General features: G+C 33.4%; 1 long non-coding RNA gene across 5 annotated transcripts; it reads left to right on the top strand.

The window, feature by feature from the left end:
• The first annotated feature begins 5418 nt into the window (after positions 1 to 5418).
• Positions 5419 to 8232, top strand: LOC145125337 (uncharacterized). Of its 5 annotated transcripts, XR_013715941.1 has the most exons (9): positions 5419 to 5855; positions 5930 to 6134; positions 6224 to 6325; positions 6563 to 6679; positions 6868 to 7053; positions 7162 to 7230; positions 7357 to 7467; positions 7570 to 7712; positions 7885 to 8232. It is a non-coding gene; the product is annotated as an uncharacterized LOC145125337 (long non-coding RNA). The 5 variants fall into 5 exon arrangements; XR_013715940.1 differs by having other exon boundaries at positions 5419 to 6134; positions 7413 to 7467; positions 7552 to 7712; XR_013715938.1 differs by having other exon boundaries at positions 5419 to 6134; positions 7552 to 7712.
• The last annotated feature ends 3166 nt before the right edge of the window (positions 8233 to 11398 follow it).

Here is an 11398-nt window from a genome sequence, read left to right as displayed (position 1 = left end):
TTGTCCTATGTCGAATCCACCACATATGCCAAATATGCTTGGCCTCTTTTGGTCAAACATCTTCTTGCCTTAGCTATGTTAATCAAAGCTTTAGGTATTCTTTTCCTATCCAGTTATATTAACATTTGTTCCCTTTCAGGTGTATTTAACCTTACCATCTTCTTTCTAAAAAGAATCTCAACCTCAAACTTTGACAGCCAATCAATGCCTACAATGACATCAAATTCTCTAAGTTGTATAGGGATGAGATTTATTTTGAACTCAACTCTACCACATTCAAGTGTAACCTCTAGGTATTCTCTTCTCACTATAATGTATTTCCCATCCGCAATTTCCACCACCAACCCCCTTGCCAATTCTCAAGATGAATTTTTAAGCTTATCACAAAAACCAAGAGACACATACGAGTGGGTTGACCCAGAGTCAAAAAGCAAAAATGCATGACAAGAATTTATTAGGAAAGTACTTGAGGACAATACATATATAATTATTTGCATACCAAATTTCAAGATAACATTAGGTTAGAAATCTGATATATTACTAGAATAAAAATTGAAATTAGTATACCTGAAACGACCCTGTCATCCTTGTTTGCCTCAATAGTAGTCATTTGATATGCTCTTCCTTTATCCCTCAGCTCATATCTCTTCCCACTTCCCCCACTCCTGTCAGTCTTCTTCTTTGGGTACTTGTTGATCTTTTGTCGTATCTCTTCACAATGAAAACACTTGAAGGGGATTTCTTGAAATTCTTAGCATAGTTTCCTTTTTCTCCATACTTGTGGCACACTATAGAATCCAAATTTGTTCCTTGAGTTGGAAAGCTTCGGGTACTCTTTGCGAACTTCCGCTTCTTTTGGTTGAAATTGCTCTTGTAGCGGGCATCACCTTAGGCCTTCCTCTTGCCACACTAGTTGCCAACTCTATCATTGTCTCGCTTTGGCGAGGGTCTTTTCAACTTCCATTTCCTTCCTTATTGGCTGATCTAAATTGGTCGGTTGTCCAAAGTTCAGTTTGAAGTTCCAAGGAAAACCTCGCTTATATCAATCAACTTTGGTGCTATCATCTGATGCGAATCTTCTTGAATAACTACGTAATTTTCTAAACTTGGTGTTGTACTCCTGCAAAGCCATCCTTTCTTTCTTCAAATCAAGGAATTCTCTCTCCAAGTCACGAATCTCGTCTTCTGAGCAAAACCTTTATTTTAGTTTCTCCAAAAATTCATCCCAAGTCAACTTTTCAATCACACTCAGTTTCACATTGGATTTCAGCTCCAACTACCAATCAAGTGCATCCTTTTTAAGGACAGTGATGAAAAAAAATCACTTTCATGCTATTTGGACATTGACATGCATAAAACACCATCTCTATCTCATCGATCTAGTTATGTAGTGCAACTGGATCCATTTCCCCATCGTAACTTGGGGGCTTGCACATGCTAAAATCCTTGTAGGTAAACTTATTATAAGTTACTTCTTATTCTTTGGGAATTCTCTTTGTACAAGGTCCACGCTCCATGATCCTTACGGAACCGCTAAAGTTGCCACCCTCAACCTTGGGTGTATCTAGAGCTTTAAGCAATTCCTGTAAAAATTCAAGTACTTTTTCTTCTTGATTTGCCATCAAATCAATCATGAATGCTTGAAGTTGTCCAAAAGTGGTTGGCTTAGGTTGAACCACTTTATTCACTGGTTCGTCTTGTGGTTCCACTGTGAGTGCTCGACTCCTTGTGTTCACCATTTCTGATACATTTACATGTTAGCTCTTAAGATAAGAAATAAGCATCTAGAGTCCTACAAACATAAAATTCTCATATAACTCATTTTATATATTTATGATACCTAAAACTCTCCATCAAAAACTTAGTTTAACTCTATGTACTAACCCTAACACATAGTTCACTTAAAGCACTTATCTGATACCAATTTGTAACACCCCTCGCTGGGGCCAAGTTGTTAAAATCATTTTCAAACAAAATGTAAACTCTTTTAAGAAGCGAGGTTGTTCATTAAGTATCATAAGTTAAATAAAACTTTTAAGAAGCGAGGTTGTTCATTAAGTATCATAACAAAGGTTCAAGTTCCCCACAGTTCGGGGTCTTCTAAAATCCATGCCACCTCCTAAGCACCAAACCTTTTAATCTGAACATACATCCAATATATGTTTGACAATGAAATGTCTAGTGAGTTACCCGAGGATCAACTCATTTTGAGTAAGGAATAGAAATCCCAATATTCGAATTAATTAATCCACCAAAAAACATATAATTAACATTTTAGTTGAAAAAGGACGGAAATATTATGTTCCAAAATTTACAAAAGATGGATAAGACTTTCATGCTAAATGCGATGTTATGCATGCATCTATTCCCAAATCCGTGTCAATCTCAAAGTTCGGCTCACAAGTTGATGGTCGGACGTGAAGACCATATGACAGACGAAATTGTCAAATTTGCCCTTACATCCACAATCAAGGCCTCAGAGGCCATCCAACCTAGGTCACATGAGGGGTAGCGAGCCTCTACTCGTGCATGTGAGGATTATCTAGGAATATACTCACAACAACAACAATAACAAATGTCCTTTCTCTCAAAGTCACACCTATCATAGTATGAATAGGCACACATAGGATGATGAAAACAGTTTTCAAGATTTCAGCTCTTTGTCTTATCAAAACATTTCAAAAATCATATTTCATGAATGCATAATTAGGTGATATACCAATCAATGGGTACATAGAGTACCATGCAATGAAAATAAAGAAAAGCTTATCAAATAGAAATGATTGAGTAAGTGGATGTATGTTCCCGATAACTTACCTTAGCTTCTAGCTTCCTATAATCACTTCTTCTTTAATGGTAAACTTCCTTCAACTACTACCTTTAAAATCATAGTAAATTACTAAAAATGACCAAATTACTCTTGTAATACTTTTATCATTTACATCCTCCCCATAAGATTATTTACTTCTTATGAGATAAGATATACAGTTTGAGGGAAATCGGGGGTCATTTACTAGGTTTTCCACAAAAAATAGTACACTTAACAGAACATTTGACACACCCGATGTCAAAAGGACATGCCCCCGTGTCATGACTGACACACCCTTGTGTGATTTTGACTAGCCCCGTGTCCTGATTGCAGGTCACTATTTTGTGTAGAATTTTGCTAAAAGCTTTGTAACTTGTTCCTTAGACTTCCAATGGCCACCAAACTTTACCAAGTAGTTATTAATGACTAAATAAAGGTTATAAACTTCTTAAATACTGAATTTAGCCCTATCCTCATGATGACTTAATCATTAAGACATTCTAGATGTCATATGAGTTTTAAGATTTCTTATATGAGCATCATAACTTATTCAAATTTCATAATGACCTCAAATGATCATATAATCAACAAATATTTATTTGAACTCGTTGAAATCCATTGAATGAAATTTAGGGATACCATTCAAGAGATTCCATCAATGCTAGATCTAATCATCAATTGAATCATTTCAAAATCATTCAATGTCCAAATGAATGTTCCAAGTGCATAACATCATGCTAAAACACATTCTAAGGATTCTAGGCACTTAGTGCAACTATGGAATTACCCAATTCATTCCATAGTTTCCCATATTGCCCTTTTTGTCCCAAGAATCACTAGAAACACACTAGGATATGATGATTCTTAATTTTGACCTTCAATACCTAATCCATAACATAGAACTATGATTCTGAGCAATACATCCTCCTTATATCACCTACAATCACCATTAAAGTTCATATTCCAAAATTATCCCCAAACTTCATATTCTAAGTAAATGATTCTACCATTGCTAGAATTGTGCTATTATCTGGGTATTTGCAACCAATACTTTCTCAATGGTTATGGAATTATATAAAGGTTAGATTGTCACATCACCATTAATCATTCGAACATCTATGGTCTGTGGATATTTAGCAATTTCACCCAAATTCAACCATAGGAAGGTAGATTTGAGCTAGAAGCTAACCTAATCACTTTACTTTGCTTAGAACACAAAACCTTAGTCCTTAAATGAGATGAAAATTGGATTCAACCCCAAACAACATTTTCATTTTGGATTTTCAGACCAAGGGGGAAAGAAGTTATACCTTAGAACACTAGATTGCTTCACAATGTGCTCCAAATGAACTAGACAATCTTGAGATAGAATTGTATGCCCTTTTATACTTAAATCTCCATTTATCTACAACCTTCAAACCCCAAATCAATTCCATATTATGCAATGAAGAGTGTGAGCCTCTTATGTTTGAATTTTATCTTTCCACCCCCTAATTTTGAGTTTTTGACAATTATGTCCCAAAGTTCTAATAAATGGGATTGTAAATTTGCTAGTGTACATTCCAAGTACTTCTCCATCAAAACATGAGAAAAATAATACTAATTAGTAAAAATGGGTCAAAGTCAAGTCAAACCATATTTTGGAGAACTTAACACATATAGTCCTTATTTCCAAAATATTGGAAAATTTTTATTTTTGATCTCTAAAATATATTCTACTTCTAAAATTAATTATTCATTGTTTATTTCATTTATCTATTTATTTATTTATTTATTTATTCATTTATTTATTTATTATTATTATTATTATGATTATTATTATTATTATTATTATTATTACTATTATTATTATTATAAATTATTATATATATATATATATATATATATATATATATATATATATATATATATATATATATATATATATATTAAAGTTATGAAAGATTTTAACAGTAAAGTGACATATTTTTTTGTCAATTTTGGTCCTCCAACTTACAACATTGACCCTTCATCTTTATGCTTTTGTTCACAAACAACCCTTTCACTTTGGTTTGAATTTTTCATAACCCTCGCCTTTTATGACATATTATTAGTATTTAGTCTTTTGGCAGAAATGGTCCGTCATCATTATTATTATTATTGTTAGACAAAATTACACGATTGGTCCCTGTGGTTTACCAGATTTAACATTCTCTTTTTGGTTTTAAATTAATGTTTTATTTATTAGAAAATACCCACCCAATACCATAAACCCACCCACCATCTGCCATCACCACCACCGCTAAAATTACATAAATGGTCCATATGATTTATCCATGGTGACAAATTCAGTCCCTACTACCTGAAAAGACCAAATTACCTTCACATTAACGGACAAAAAACAACCAACATGCTACTTTACTTTACAAAGCAATACCTTCCGACCCCGGCAACGCCGGAGAATCTTTTCTAGTATATATTAAAGTTGTGTTAAACGATGAATAGTGAACTGGCGAACTTTTGGCAGAAATGGTCCTTGTATTATTGTTGGAAGTAGCAACATCCTGGTAAATTCGACTTGGGGCATATTTTGACATTACATATATTCTTTGTCTATACGTGGTAGCAATCTACTGCGTCGTTATCTTGCCCCACTGTCTCTCTCAACCGGTATCTTCTACAATCTTCTCGATTTTCTTTCTTTCCTCTGAAACGAACCGGTTGCCTTCGCATGCCACCAACAACTCTTTGCTTCTTTCTCTCCTCCCACAACATCTTCCCTCCGCTTGCTCTGACGTTTCTTCTTCTTCTGAGAATCATCAACCTCCACCAAGTCCTACCCTACAAAGCGAGTTTCAGAATCGTCGGCCCCCACCACCGAATCTGCTATTCGACTCTTCGATTCAACTATAGTCGATGTCGGCGAGTCGGCTTTTACCACGGAAGACTTCGACCAGTTCTCTGTATCTCTTTTTTCATGGATGTTTTCCGATTGCTTCCACTTCCCAATCCGAATGGACGTCGGCTCCTCGATTTCCTGTCATCGGCGTTATGACCTGCACATAATGTTACTCTCTCTCTCTTTCTCTCTCTCTCTATCTCTCTGTGACTGTATTCCTTTTATCTTTCTGTTGCCAACAGGTCTTCAGCTGCTGCCATAGAAGTAGAGATGTCGACCTCCGCCTCTACTGCTCCAGCTCCGGCCATTCAGGTATTTGAACTTCCGCCACAGCCTCCGTCGGATACTCTGCTTCTGCTTGCTAGTTTTAGCCGCTTTCCCTTCTCCAATCGTTGGCACATCGACAACAATAGAAGGTCAGATTGATTGTTCGAAGGAGGAAGAAGGGTGCGTGATTTGATAAAATATATAAATTTTACGTTTTAACTTTATACTTCTAAATTAGTTGTTCCTGATCCAAATTCCTTCTCGAACAGGAACACTTTCTTTTTCTGGGGTTTGGATAGCAGGCTAAAGACTACTGTGACTGACAATGGCTACTTTTGCTAAAGCAGAGAATGCTTTCAAACGAGCCAAAGGTGAGAATGCTTCTGGACATTACTTTATATTAGGCATAAGCACAATCTGATCCTACAAACTCTATTTTCTTTATCCTCTTTAACCTTTATCATGCTTCGTTATCTATTACAATTGAAATCCTGGATGTCAATGTATGATAGAGATTAGAAATCTTAGTTTGGCTTCCTTTCTGGGATGCTTGATTTTCCAATTGCGTTTAGTGAGGAAGAGAACTGAAGTTTGATTTTGTTTACCAGGTGATCACACCTACAGATTTTAGGTTATGGTTGTTGGGTGCGACTGATTCCTGATATTTTTAATCGATCGACTGCTCTTTTAAGCTAAATGAGATGGAATCGGAAAGAGAGACCAGGGTAAGTAATAATCATCAACTGTACTTACTGATTACACATTTTTAGGTCAATTTCCTTGACTTTTCTAATTTGGATTTGTACTTGAACACTAAAAACATGTTATTAAATCCGTCTCATTTTCACATGAGTTCATGTTTGATCTACAATAAAGTTATGTGACCAATTCCACCACTATCACTCTGATCCAGGAGGATGAAGCTCCGACGAAGGCTTTGGTTATACATAGATACATGCATCTAGAAGTACATATGGAAATTACTTTCGTCTTACAACATACGGTGAATCCCATGATGGAGGTGTTGGTTGTATTATTGATGGGTGTTCTCCTAGAAAAGAAACAGACACATGCACCATATTTTCAGGAGTGGCTGATGGTTAGTTTGTAGTAAATATCCCTATTCCTTAATATCATGAAGTCATATAAACTTGATCTTCATTTAGAAGATATCCCTAATGACCTCATTGTGTTGCACTAAATGCAGGATACACAACTGGATCTCCAATCAAGATAGATGTACCCAACATTGATCAAAGGGGAAATAGGTTTTTTGGTAAGATTAACAATATTTTGGTTATTGAATTTAACAGGACTACAGTGAAATGTGAAAGGCTTATCGACCTTCTCGCTTTTGGATGTGTTTTTCCTGAAATGATTATGTTTTTCTAAAATGACATAGACGTCGCCCGCCAAGTGTTTTATAAAATGTCGGACTCAATTTTCCAACTTTTGTAGCCAGACGACACCAAATATGTTGAGAGACATGGAACTTTGAAGAGCCTGACAACGGGTAAAAGATTATTTTAGTAGCTCTGTTGAATAATTATTGTTAAAATAGTCCAATTCTAACACCTGACCGTTTGCTCAATCAAAGATCTTTTTTCATCTTAAGGTCTGGGCAGTTAATAGCGCCGAGATCTTGGTGAGATCTCGGTGGGATAACGTTTCACGGGTGTTGGCAAAATAGCGGTTTCAAAGGCTGGAGGAAAGACATTTAAAGCGAAGAAGCCTATTCTGGTGAATCTCAACCCCACTGTAAGTATTTATATTTGTAATAAGAACAGTAGATCTAATTTTCATATTTAAATAACTTCTCCAATAAAAAATAAAATTTAAAGATGTAAAATAACATGCACTTTTCTTTTTTATTTTTACATAATGGAATTTTTGGGGAGACGATTTAGGCTATATTTTTTTCATGTTTAAGTTATCCAGAAACACCCGGTATATGGCCAAAGGAACTGGTAAAGGCATGGAAGCCAATTGTTGATGTTGTGCATGCAAAAGGCGGAATCTTTTTCTGTTAAATCTGGCATGTTGGAAGGGTTTCAAATATTGATATGATTGAATTTATGCAAAGAAATTGTGACATACTTTAATAATTACGTACAAGTAATTCCTCGACATATTGATGTCAAAGTTTTTTCAGATTTTTATTTTTTATTTTTTCAAAACGCCAAAACTACAAGTTTCATCCATTCAAATTGTATAATTGGATTTTGCTACTAAAGGTTTTTTTTGTTCAAACAAGTATATGACATGGGTATTTTGGTCAGTACTCAATTATTATTATGGTATTTACTCAAAGATACTTTGATACGAACACTTCATATGCAACATCTATTTTTACCTTTGGAATGCACTAGCAGGTAGATAAATAGACTTTGTTTATGCAAAAAGGAGTACACTTTGTTGGCATGCTTATATACCTTTGATGTTGCATAATTTTTTTTTATTTATACTGAAAAAAGACTGACACTAATGTGAATGGGAGAAGGTTTGCAACTTTTTATCCCATTAGTACAAACGACCTTAATGCCCTTCTAAAATTATACTATTTGTTTCCAACCTTTTGCATCATATGAATGCTTTTGTTGTATTGTTATGCATGCAACAGTTCTTGACCCTGCAGATTATGCAGGCCTTGAATGACATTATACTAATTTATTTGTTTACTTTGATTTCTTACATTAGGACATTATATTGTTTTCAATCTATCCGATTGGTTTGTATTTGAATAACATTATAGCATCCTATTTTCGTCACCCACCAAACATCAACAAAAATATCCAACCCGTGTGTCTTCAGTAAATTTGTTTGTTCCGAACCCCGCGGAGCGGGGTTTCCCAGCTAGTTATTATTATTATTATTATGATCATCATCGTAATCATCATCATCATAGTTATTATTATTATTATTATTATTATTATTATTATTATTATTATTGGAAATAGCATAATATAAATGTGATTGAATTATAATTTTTAATTTTTAAAATATAAAAAAAACCATATTAATATAATACAATGCTATAGTTTACACCATTTGAAAAAAGCGTTTGAAACCTAGAAAGTGAAAAAGGGGAGCATATCAATTATCAATGCTTGATGATATCATAAACAAATTTATACAAGTTTTTAACTTGTGATGAAAACTTATATACATCAGGGGATTATCCATGTAATTTTAGAAGTCAAGGACCTTTTATATTACTTTTTTTTACATTGACTTTTTTTTTTAATTTCTCATATAAAGGGAAATTGCAATAATGGACAGGAAAGGTGCATGTTATTATTTTTTGGAAAAAAAAAGTTTAAAAAACTTTTAAAATTGTCATATTATTTGAATGTACATTGAAATAGCAATGTACTTTGAAAGTACATTGCTATAACAGACATGAAGGTTCTTGTTAGTGTTTTTATAGATTTTTTTTTAAAACTTATAAAAATGACATATTTTAGGAAATTATAATGGACATGAAATACCGACAAAAAAAACACTTTACTTTCAAAAAATCGTATTATAGCATTGTAATGTGAAAGTATATTGCTATAATTCGAATATAAGTTAACAAGAAGTATTGCTATTAATTTCATTAAAATGGTAAGCTATGTTTTTATAGTAACCTACTCTATTATAGTGAATGCACTTCATTATTGCATTATAGTTCTACTTCTTTCTATATAACATTGTACTTGCAATCTTTTTCTTTGTATGATATTCTAATTTAAGAAATCTACTCATTTTAGCATTGCACTTTCGATGTTTTTCATATTAACATATTGCACAAGAGTGAAGATTGATTTGTATTTAGATGATGTTTATATTATTTAGTAGAGTTTTTGAAGTATAATTATGAAATAAAAAAAAGTTAGAAGTACATTGCTATTACTTGAGTAGGTTATAGATAAATGCAGGAAAAGAGTGACTGGAGTTCATTATAACATTCTACTTATATTTTTGGAAGTAGAGCGTTGTAAGTTATGTTATGCTCATCATTCACTGATTTCCATTCCACTAGAAATTTTACATAATTGATCTATATGTTTCTTGATTTATTGACTAATAACGTTAATTTTTTAACAACTCTGTTAGTGGAAAATAGTCATGTTACAATACGAATTCAATACATTAATGTTTTTCAAAATTTATATTCTTTTCAATAACATGAAATATGTAAAAAAAAAAGGACATGTTTATAATGACTACAAATCGAAAAGAAGAAAATATTAAGGTTGAATTTGTCACACCCCGCTAAAGCGGAAATCCAGGGTGTGGCAGTACAAAGGGTTTCAAAGCAAAAGTTAATAAAAAACACCAACCATAGTATTAAAAAGCATTACAACTTACAACTAGTTTGAACATTTTTTTAAAACAAATTACAATTTATTTGAAAGTCAACACATGCAAATGCTCCTACAAGTGTTGTGTCTCTACGTGCCTCTTACTAGATTATTCCTGAAAAAGCATGTAAAACAAGCGTCAACTATAAAAATAGTTGGTGAGTACTCACAGATTTATAACCTAATATAGTTTGAAATCATGAAAATCGGAATATTGATAACAGTTTCTATAAACAAGTTTTCATTTCTAAAATATGTAAATAAGTTTTCATGTATAGAAGTTTGTTGCTAAAACGAGTAATAAAGTTTCCATAAATAGAAGTTTGTTGCTAATATGAGAAACAAAGTTCGTTGTCATCATTAGAAATAAAGCATGTTGCCAAAATGAGATTCAAAGTTCATATTCTCATGGGAAATAAAGTTCGTTGCTAAAACGAGTAAACGAGTTTCGTTGCTAAAATGAGTATACAAGTTTCGTTGATAAAATGAGTACACAAGTTTCATCGCTAAAATGAGTATACAAGTTTCGTTGATAAAATGAGTATACAAGTTTCATCGCTAAAATGAGTATACAAGTTCGTTGCTAAAATGAGTATATAAGTTTCGTTGCTAAAATGAGTATATAAGTGCCGTTGCTAACATGAGTATACAAGTTTTGTATGTGCATAAAGATTTCATTCATGAGTTCACAACCTAAGCCTAATGACCGAATCGTGCCCTATTGACTACTATGTGTATCACAAACATAGAGAATAAAATGGTAAAATGCACTCAAGCGAATCGTGCGAGCGAGGAGTTGTCTACCTCGTGATAGCGCTATCCATAATAACCATAGGCTCAAAAGAGTTAATGAGTTGTGTTAAATGATTCCAGCGACTTAACTGCAATACAGTCCTCATGAATTAAATTAACATACACACACATGCAAAATATATCAACCAAGTTTATACGAGTCAAAATAAATACAACGAACATAAATAGTTTAGGACATGCTTTTCCACCCCAAAACATTTAAAACCGAAAATAGGGGAAGTCGTGAATACTCATAATGCTTTGAGATAATGAAAATGGTGCCTTGAACTACGTTCCACTCGTACC

The sequence above is a fragment of the Lactuca virosa genome, chromosome 7, assembly GCF_052849685.1.
Source record: "Lactuca virosa cultivar CGN04683 chromosome 7, Lactuca_virosa_CGN04683_v6, whole genome shotgun sequence".
NCBI classification, from domain to species: Eukaryota; Viridiplantae; Streptophyta; class Magnoliopsida; order Asterales; family Asteraceae; genus Lactuca; species Lactuca virosa.
Note: the sequence above shows the minus strand (reverse complement) of the source record. Positions and strands in the feature narration are given on the sequence as shown.